Here is an 8,636-nt window from a genome sequence, read left to right as displayed (position 1 = left end):
CAAACTCTCCTCTAGTGAATTGATACATCATATTTACTGTAACATGTATACACAAATGGGTCTGTTTTTGGATTCTACTCAGTTTTATTGATCTCATTGTGCCACTTTTCTTTATTTACTATAACTTTAAGATATATTTGCCATCAGGAAGGGCATATGCCTCTCATTGTTTGATATAGTTTGGCTGTGACCCCACCCAAAATCTAATCTTGAATTTTAATCCCCATAATCCACATAAGGCCCATGTGCATCCCATAATCCCCTGGGCAAGACCAGGTGGAGGTAATTGGATCATGGAGGCTGTTTCCCCCATGCTGTTCTTGTGATAATGAGTGAGTCTCATGAGATCGGATGGTTTTATAAGCATCTGTCATTTCCCCTCCTTGCACTCACTCTGTCCTGCCACCCTGTGGAGAAGGTGCCTGCTTCTCCTTTGCCTTCTACCATGATTGTAAGTTTCCTGAGGCCACCCCAGCAATGAAAAAATGTGAGTTAACAAATCTCTTTCCTTTATAAATTACCCAGTCTTGGGTATTTCTTCATAGCAGTGTGAGAACAGACTAATACATTGTTCTTTTTTTTTTTTTTTTTTAAATTATCCTCCAGCATGTTTTTTTCTACAGATGAATTTTAGAATTTTCTTTTTAAGTTCTATAAGAAACATCTTGTTGACTTCAATAAAAAGTGTTAGGTTCCACAGGAATTTATTTAGGATTTTAATTACATGTATGAGTTACTTTAGGGTGAATTAATATATTTACAATATTGAATTTTCCTGGAAGATGAGTTCACATGTCATACATTACTCCAAAAATTTATCTTGTTTTATGTTCTTCAACAAAATGTTCGCATTTTCTTCACATCTTGCTTCTAATTGTAAAGTGGCTGAAGAACTCCTGATGCTGTTACTGTTAGTCAGACACAGGGACAATGGGAGAGTCTTATTGTATCTTAGCAATTTTGACTTGGTCAAGCTCCCATCTCTGAATTAATTCCTGTGACTAGAAGAAGGTATGTATCCACAACTGCTTTGAATTTAATTAATGGACCCCACCTTTAACTCCTGGGCAATAGGGAAATTACCTAAGAAGGTAGAATAAGTGGAAATGTCAATTATTGCAATTTTGGGGTATACTTTTGTCTTATATTGACATTTGGCCTGATTTTATTTTTATTAATTTCTTACTAAGGATTTTCCTTGGGAAGGATTTCTACATTGCATGCTTTCTGAGTCCTTGTATGTCTGAGAGTGTCTCTTGTTTCCTTATTCACAAAATAATAAAATGTTTAAAATAGTCCATTGTCTTCATTTATTTTTGTGTAGTAAATGAGAAATTTGATGCCTACCTGATTTTCTTTCATATCTCTTTCTTTGGATCTCTCTTGCCCTTTCACCTTCCACCATGGGATGACACAGCATGCAGGCCCTACCAGATATGCACCTCTTGATTTTGGACTTCCCAGACTCCAGAACTGTGAGAAATACATCTCTCTTCTTTATAAATTACCTAGTCTCAGGTATTCTGTTGTGGCAGCAAAAAATGGACTACGACAGTCTGCTTCCTTGAAACAACCAAGCCTCCTTAAGTAATTTGTGTTTTATTTTTCTATGTAAGTCTATGTAATTTGAGGTTATTATACTCAGCATCTTGGGCAGTGCTATCCTGGCAAGCAGTGGGGATAGCGAAAGCAGTTAATTTTCTAAATAGCTGAAATTTTTTCAGTAGTCTTTTTCTAGGACTGAGGAACAAGAGGGCTGGGATAGTTTTTCTATGAACTGAGTGCATCCTATTACCAATCTTTTGAAACCCTTAATTGGCCTCAAGATTGAAGAGATCTGCCCCATGCTTTTCCAGAGAACACTATCCTTCCTCTGAGTCTGGTTCACATTGTGTTGTGGAGACTCCTGTAAGTCTATGTCATTGTAATTGAGAGCATCTCCTTAGATGTTTGCAGGGTTTTCTTCAGGCTTAAAAAGTATCCTGCACTTCCTCCACCTCCTCCCCAATTGTCCTACAGACCTCCTACTGCTTGAGTCACCTCAGCTGTACCTTGGCTAAGGAAAGAAGCAAGTATTTAGGCCACTGTCTTCTGAGAATTACCTCTGATTTATCTTTACTTTTTTATTTATTTCTGTATTAGTCTGCTTTCACGCTGCTGATAAAGACATACCCAAGACTGAACAATTTACAAAAGAAAGGTTTAATTGGACTTATAGCTCCATGTGGCTGGGGAAGCCTCACAATCATGGTGGAAGACAAGGAGGAGCAAGTAACACTTTACATGATTGGCAGTAGGCAAAGAGAGAGAGAGAGAGCTTGTGCAGGGGAATGCCTCTTTTTAAAACCATCAGATCTTGTGAGACTTATTCACTATCACAAGAACAGCATGGGAAAGACCTGCCCCATGATTCAATTACTCCCCCACCAGGTCCCTCCCACAATACATGGGAATTCAAGATGAGATTTGGGTGAGTACACAGCCAAACCATGTCATTTCACCCCGTCCCCTCCCAAATCTCATGTCCTCACATTTTGAAACCAATCATGCCTTCCCAACAGTCCCCCAAAGTCTTAACTCATTTCAGCATTAACTCAAAAGTCCACAGTCCAAAGTCTCATCTGAGACAAAGCAAGTCCCTTCCGCCTATGAGCCTGTAAATCAAAAGCAAGTTAGTTACTTATTAGATACAATGGGGGTACAGGCATTGGGTAAATATAGTCATTCCAAATGGGAAAAATTGGTCAAAACAAAGGGGCTATTGGCCCCAAGCAAGTCTGAAATTCAGCGGGGCTGTTGAATCTTAAAGTTCCAGAATGATCTCCTTTGACTCCATGTCTCCCATCCAGGTCATGCTGATGCAGGAGATAGGTTACCATGGTTTTGGGAAGTGCCACCCCTGTGGCTTTGCAGCATACAGCCTTCCTCCTGGCTGCCTTCACTGGCTGGCATTGCCTGTCTATGGTTTTTCCAGGCACATGATGCAACCTGTCAGAGGATCTACCATTCTAGGGTCTGGAGGATGGTGGCCCTCTTCTCATAGCTCCACTGAGTGGTGCCCCAGTAGGAACTCTGTGTGGGGGTTCTGACTCCACATTTCCCTACTGTACTGCCCTAACAGAGGTTCTCCATCAGGGCCCCACCCCTGCAGCAAACTTCTGCCTGGGCATCCAGGCATTTCCATACGTATTCCAAAACCTAGGCAGAAGTTCCCAAACCCCAATTCTTGACTTCTGTGCACTCACAGGCTCAACACCATGTGAAAGCTGCCAAGGCTTTGGGCTTGTACCCTCTGAAGCCATGGCCTGAGTTCTACATTGGCCCTTTCAGCCATGGCTGGAGCAGCTAGGACACAGGGCACCAAGTCCCTAGGCTGCATACAGCATGGGGACCCTGGGCCCAGCCCATGAAACCACTTTTTCCTCCTAGACCTCCAGGCCTGTGATAAGAGGGACTGCTGTAAAGACCTCTGACATGCCCTGGAGACATTTTCCTCATTGTCTTGGTGATTAACATTCGGCTCCTCATTACTTATGCACGTTTCTGCAGCTGGCTTGAATTTCTCCTTAGAAAATGGGATTTTCTTTTCTATCACATTGTCAGGTTGCAAATTTTCCAAACTTTTATGCTCTGCTTCCCTTATAAAACTGAATGCCTTTAGCAGCACCCAAGTCAAGTCTTCAGTGCTTTGCTGCTTAGAAATTTCTTCTGCAGATACCGTAAATCATCCCTCTCAAGTTCAAAGTTCCACAGATCTCTACAGTAGGGGCAAAATGCTGCCAATATCTTTGCTAAAACATAACAAGAGTCATCTTTGATCCAGTTCCCAACAAGTTCCTCATCTCCATCTGAGGCCACCTTAGCCTGGATTTCATTGTCCATATCATTTTCAGATTTTGCTCAAAGCCATTAAACAGGTCTCTAAGGAGTTCCAAACTTTCCCACATTTTCCTGTCTTCTGAGCCCTCCAAACTTCCCATCTCTGCCTGTTACCTAGTTCCAAAGTTGCTTTCACATCTTTGGGTATCTTTTCAGCAATGTGCCACTCTATTGGTACCAATTTAGTGCATTAGTCTGTTTTCACATTGCTGATAAAGACATACCCAGACTAAGCAATTTGCAAAAGAAAGAGGTTTAACTAGACTCACAGTTCCATGTATCTGGGGAAGCCTCACAATCATGGCAGAAGGCAAGGAGGAGAAAGTCATATCTTACATGGATGGTGGCAGGAGAAAAGAGTGAGAGCTTGTACAGGGGCATGTCTCTTTTTAAAACCATCAGTTCTTGTGAGACGTAGTCACTATCATAAGAACAGTATGGGAAAGAACCACACCCATGATTCAGTTACCCCCCACCAGGTCCCTTCCACAACACATGGGAATTCAAGATGAAATCTGGGTGAGGACACAGGCAAACCATACCAATTTCTATTTCTATTTTGTTTATTTATTTTTGAGACAGGGCCTTGCTCTGTTGTCTAGGCTGGAGTGCAGTGGCATGGTCATGGCTCACTGAAACCTTGCAATCCTTTCACCTCAGCCTTTTGAGCAGGGACTACAGGTGCATATCAGTATGCCTGGCTAATTTTTTAAAGAAATTTTTTGTAGACATGGAGTCTCAGTATGTTGCCCAGGCTGGTCTCAAACTCCTGGGCTCAATCAATCCTCCTGCCTCAGCCTTCCAAAGTACTGGGATTGCAGGTGTGAGCCACTGTGCTCAGCCTGATTTATCTTTTGATGGGCTAGACTCAAGAGAGGGTCTGAGTCTACTGTAAGTCCATTTCTCTTTAGCAAGTGCAAGATGCTCTATCTATTTTGGTACCGTAAATCTTCACTTAATGTCAGAATAGGTATTTAGAAACTAAGACTTTAAGTGAAATAAGGTACTGCTGTGCTCAATTAACATTATTTTGTTATAACATTGATGAGAAAAGTATTGGTTTTGTTATACATCATTCTGCTTAAAGTCACAGTTTCAAGAACCTATCTATGATGTTAAGTGAGAACTTATTATGTATCATTTGCCTTTTGTAAAACTATTTATATTTCTAAACTCATAACTTAGAAAAATTAATATATTTTTGTGTAAGTTAATGATAGGCCATCTGGAGGATGTAATAGTTTTTCAGAATATGCTAGGAGTTAACCATTTTTTAGTTGCCATGAAAACTCATTTTATCAAATCATTTATTTGACGAATAGGTTTGAATGCTTTCTTTTTGCCAGATACTGTACTGAAATGTCTTTCAGAATCTTCACTGCTTATTATGTAGCATAGACACTCCTGGGGAGAGGGCTGTCATGTGAACTTGCGTGTTCTATTGTTTGTTTCAATCAGTTTTTATTTAGCAGCTTAAAAAATGTCTTCTAGTCCCAGGTCCAAAACCTTTAAAATATGATGTTGTATCTCCTCCCATAGAAAGGTGGAGTCTGTCTCTCTATCCTTTGAATCCGGACTGGCCTCGTCACTTGCATTGGACAAGGTATATGGCAGAAGTGATGATGTGCCTGTTTTGAGCTTAGATCGTTGGACATCTTGAATGCTTCCTCTTTCTTTCTCAGATCTCTGCGGCTACTCTGTGAATTGGTCTGTACAGGCCCACTGGAGTACAGATAAGCCATTTCAGCTGAGCCTACAAGAAACATCCAGCTAAACCTAGCCGAAATCGCCAACTTGCAGAATTGTAAGCTAAATAAATGACTGCAAGCCATTAAGTTCTGAGGTGGGTGTTTTTTATGCAGAAAAAAAGTAACTACTACAACATTGAAGCTAAATTGATACTTTTATTGTATATATAGGATCTACATCAAGACTTAGGTAATTGGTATCACAATAAAAATGATTATTGACATTTTGCTTTACTATTTTTATTTTTACTTAATATGTATCTGTATCTCTAGATCTATATCTGTGTCATCTATATCTATATTATCATTTTTATGTAACTATGTTTGTTTAGATCTCTTTCCATACTAAGAGGACTAGCTTGGTCTAAACTGGAAATCAGGGTCTAATGAATTGAATAAATAGCTGAACTGTGTGTTATCATAAGCACACATTTAAATGATTTAATTTTCATCAGAATAAAGAGGGGCTATATGGAGGGCATTTTGAAATGGACACCTTAGGAGAGAGTTGAGGAAAACATTATCTATTCTCCAGCCAATGTGTGAGCTGCATAGGCATTCTCCCTATTTCTGTGGAATGTAGTTTGGTTTTGGTGCATGCATGATTGAAAGGAACATGCCACTTGTGATGGTTAATTTTTTTAGTGTCAACTTAACTGGATTATGAAATATCTAGACAGCAGGTAAACCATTATTTCTGGGTGTGTCTGTGAGGGTAGTTTTCAAGGAAATTGGCGTGTGATTTGGTGAATTGAGTGGGAAAGATACCCCTAATGTGAATGAGCACCATTCAATTGTCTGGAGCCGGATAGAACACAAAGGGAGATGAAAGGTGTATTTTCCCTCTCTCTCCTGGAGCTGGGACATCCTTCTCCTGACCTTGGGCATCAGAATTCCAGGTTCTCTAGCCTTTGGACTCTGGGACTTTTACCACTACCCACCTCCCACAACTCTGGATTCTTAGGCTTTTGACCTTGGACAAAGAGTTACACCATCAGCTTCCCTGCTTCTGAGGCCTTTGGGCTTGAACTGAGCCACACTGCAGAGTCACTGGTTCTCCAGCTTGCAGACATCTTATTGTGGGATTTCTCAGTCTCCATAATTGTGTGAGCCAGTTTTCCTAATTAATCCTCTCTCATCTATTATACATATATAATATTATATATTTTATATATATATGTGTGTGTGTGTGTGTGTGTGTATGTATGTGTGTGTGTGTATATATATATATTCTACTGGTTTTGTCTTTGTGGAGAGCCCCAATACATTTCTGGTTTTGATAACTTAAAGTTCATGCACCAGGATGCCTTGCTTTAATTGAAGGCATCAGCTCAGTGGCAGTAGAAGGGTGTGACTCAAAAGCAGAGTTACAGGCAATGGAGGAGAGTAGAAGGAAAGAACAAGAGAGCCCAAGTGTGTCACAAAAAGTGACAAAAAGTCACTGTGAGGGACTTGGCTGGGAGAAGTAAATAGAAAAATCTTTTAATATTCATATGAGCTTATTGGTTCTCATTTGCTCATGAATTTTGAAGCTTTCAAGTCACTGTAATAACCAATCATTTACTACCAATGGTTCTTTTTACTTTAAGGTTTTAAAAATGTATGTTAGAAACTAAACATGAAAAAATAGACTGTTAAGGGAAAAATATTAATAGAAATGATTCCCCTAATGCCAAATTATAATAGAATTTTAGAAGTGAAGAAAATCTGAAGGCAAAATGTACAAACAGAAGCAAAATAGTCAGATTGCAAGGAAAGTGTACTTATCTGTCCAAATGATATAGAAAATAAATTAGCGGAGAAACACTAGTATCATATTACCCAGAAGTGCTGCATTTTTCAAAAGTTACACTAAATATACTGTGATTTAATTGTTTCTTTTGAAAAAATGTTTATGACTACTGAGACTGAAGCGTACTTTATGGAGTCAAATTCCTTCTGTTGAATTTTCCAGGCTTTAGCTACGTCAGCATATAATTCTTATATTTAGAAAAAAATTTAAATGGCATTATCCTGGGAGAAGTGTTTACTCCAATTACATCAAGTTCTAATTTAAAAAAAATTGCAAAAGATGAAGGAAAACTGCATCATTTGAATGGAACTCTGTGATTTTGGGGTTGTACCAAGTTTCCTTGATTTTATTTCTACTTCATCAATTACTTCTTTTTGGTGCTCTTCTTCCTCTCAGCCCTAAATATAATGGTTTCCAAAGGCCGAGCCTTACCTCTTTTATCTCTTCCCTTTTTTTCTGTCTGATAAAGCTCATCTAATTTGATAGCCCAGCAATGAAGATGACTCCCAATTCTTTACCTCCACTTCTGTTCCTCATCCGAGTGCTTTCATTTCCAACTTCATTGGCACCATAGCTCTTGTAGCCCATCAGTGTTGCAATTGCCAACCATCCTAACGTGAATTGATCAACTCACCTTCACCACTCCTCTTTTTCCTTAACTTCCCCTCTTTTGATGAAATTGAATATTGATTATTAGCTACAGTTAAAACCATAGACTTTGATTTCTCTCCTCTTTTTTTTTTTTACACTAAAATCGAAAGGTTGCTAAATTCTGAAGCATCTGTAGACTATGAATATCTTGCAGCTGTTCTTTCCTTTCTATTCTTTCTGCACGTACACTAATTCAGATATCAATACCTCTTACTTGGGCCACTGGACTAATCCTTTCACTGGTAATTATTTTTATTCACATTTTAATTCATTTGTCCTCCAATTAATTTGATTGTAATATGTACTCATTTAAAACTTCAAAATGCTTCCCATGTCCCCTGAATAAATCCCAAATTCATTATCTCCATTTTAACTTTTTTATGAAGATGTACCATTCTAAGCCTATGTCTAACTGATTTTCTTTGAGTGCTATAGATCTAGTTAAACTCTTCTACATACTCTTCCTTGCGCATCTACAGTGATTTCCTATCTCTGTTCCTTTTCTTTTTGTATATTTTTGTAGTACTGGATGTTTTTTCTTCCCATATCAAAATATTCAAATTATA

Source organism: Macaca fascicularis, chromosome 15 (genome assembly GCF_037993035.2).
Source record: "Macaca fascicularis isolate 582-1 chromosome 15, T2T-MFA8v1.1".
In the NCBI taxonomy this organism is placed as follows: domain Eukaryota; kingdom Metazoa; phylum Chordata; class Mammalia; order Primates; family Cercopithecidae; genus Macaca; species Macaca fascicularis.
This window is presented reverse-complemented; position numbering follows the sequence as displayed.